At 28.3% G+C, this 2317-nt stretch overlaps 1 protein-coding gene across 1 annotated transcript in view; it reads right to left on the minus strand.

The window, feature by feature from the left end:
• Nucleotides 1-2000, minus strand: part of LOC106882772 (programmed cell death protein 10) — a 41433-nt gene extending 39433 nt beyond the window's left edge. The window contains exons 1-2 of the mRNA XM_014933555.2: nt 1807-2000; nt 1262-1451 (exon numbers count right to left, since the gene is read on the minus strand). The gene's annotated coding sequence lies outside the window, so the exon portion shown is untranslated. The remainder of the gene's footprint in view (nt 1-1261; nt 1452-1806) is intronic.
• Between the last annotated feature and the right edge of the window lie 317 nt (nt 2001-2317).

Below are 2317 nucleotides of genomic sequence, written 5' to 3' on the forward strand. Positions count from 1 at the left end.
ATATATATATATATATATATATATATATAATACAAATAATAAATGAGTATATGCATATATACGTACATGTATATACATACCTACATCTACCTGTATATATAGATGCGCACACACACACACACACATATATATATATATATATATATGCATCTATATATATGTATTGCAGTGTCATATGACACTGCAAGTTTATATACTTCTATTTATATGACAAATTGAACAAGACAAAAAAAAAAGCTACAGATCAAAACGTTTGGCAAAATATTACATTAAATAATAATCTATTAGTTGACAGATATATAGCCGACTTAATAATCCTTTCTACTATAGGCACAAGACTTAAAATTTTGTAAAAAAAATACTTTTTAATTCAAGGTGACGAAATGTGCCAAAGGTATGTTAAAATCGTCCAGTTATACCGATGTATTTATATTACTATGCACTGCATTTACAGAATACTTTTCCAAAAAATTATTAAGAAAATAAAGCATTACTTAGTAAAGCAATGTAGAATTTTGAGCTTGTTTAAACGAACTATATCTGAAGCAAAATTTCCTCAAATAGTTGTAGAGACGATATAAACAGTTACTGAGGAATTACTAGGATATGCCTCAGCAGTCTAAATGTCAAGTAACGAGTTTTACTAGACACAGGTGTATATAGTGAAAGAGGAAGGGAGAGCCGAAGACCCTAACAGGATGGCCATAAGCAGATGTACAATTAGAGCAAATACACACACGGTGTACTATTACAATATTCTTAGATACGAATTAGTGACAAGAAGGTATACAATTTATGAATATTATAACTTTTAAGTCGCGAAATATGCTAATTTTCGTTTATCACCTCAAGAATCCATGATCATAGAAAGCTTCTCAAACAAGTATAGTATTACCTATGACATAACTTAGATGGAATATATATATATATAAAAAGCGCTATTTGATATTTTTTAACTATTGTCTGGGTTTTGAAAACATTTATATTGCAACGATATTTTATAAAATTCAAAGTGAGATTTATTCAGAAGAAAAGTGTTGTTTTAGTCAGATTTAATATTTGTAAAACTACAGGTTGTAGGCATAGAGAGAAACAGAAATACGTAGAATTATTTGTGGGCGAAAGAAGAAATGTAAGGTAGGAGGTTAAAATTAGGGCAAAACGAGAAAATAAACAGTACGTTTTTCAGAAGAAAAAATTGAAACCCAAACTTTTAACTGTAAATAAAGATGAAATGTAATAAAGTTATAAATGTACTTACTTAGTGATCAGCTTATATAATATTTATATCTATCTGTATCTAGAGATAGATAAATATTTGTAGAAGTTGGTTTGTAAATATATCAAAATTAATCTCAGCCAGAAAACACAGTCATTTCCATCCTCAATAACTGAAGAGTTCGTTATTTGTTTTCTTAACGGGGATCGCTTGTTAATTGTAATTCTTAAATCTCAATAAAAGCAGTAAAAAACACACATTTAAGTCATTCTTAAAAGGTAAAAATCAAATTACTTAAAAGCAAAAATAATAAATAATTAAACAGGAATATCTTGTTTGGTAAAAGAAGTACTAACACCTAATACACTGTTAATTGTTACACTATTGTTTATATGCAATGATCGCTCCTAAATCAAGTGGTCGGAGCTGTCGAAGAAATGTCTAAAAATATTTTTATTTGCTAAAATAGATATAAATTATCCAATATTATTATTCGTGTATTTTTTGTGCTATTTTATCTCTGTGTATTTTATACTTGTCTGAAACAATTTTATGTAAAAAGAAAAAAAAAACTACATTATTTTTACCTGCAAATCAAAAGAAAAAATAGAATAACCTCATATATTCGTATAAAGATCAAAGGTAAATCTAGAATCTGAGAAATGGTGTCAAGGCCATTAGAAAAAAAATTATAATTCGTTAGTTTCTTCAAAATGTTCCTGTCCGAAACATCAGCACTCACATCTCTTCACAGCAAACCAACTTGGGTTAACTAAATAAGTGTTTTCTCAGTTATTTTCATGTTGAATTTAACAGACAATCCCATTTTAAAGAGCAATAGCTATTAAGGTGTGGTGAAAAAGCTCTTTGCTAGCTTTCAATATTTGTTTCAGCGTGAAATACTCTGCCTAAAGTTATTTTTAGTGTAGAGAATCATTGTTGAAGTTTCTTTTCTCTCCTAAAAAGCTTAGCTTCAAAAGCCATATCGAAATCAGGTACATACAAACATAAATATATTTGGTAACAGTAGTTGAAGAAGTTGCGGTTATATTTCATATTTATTATGGGACGGGATACTTTGGGCATTCATATCTTTTT

The sequence above is a fragment of the Octopus bimaculoides genome, chromosome 3 (assembly GCF_001194135.2).
Source record: "Octopus bimaculoides isolate UCB-OBI-ISO-001 chromosome 3, ASM119413v2, whole genome shotgun sequence".
NCBI lineage: Eukaryota > Metazoa > Mollusca > Cephalopoda > Octopoda > Octopodidae > Octopus > Octopus bimaculoides.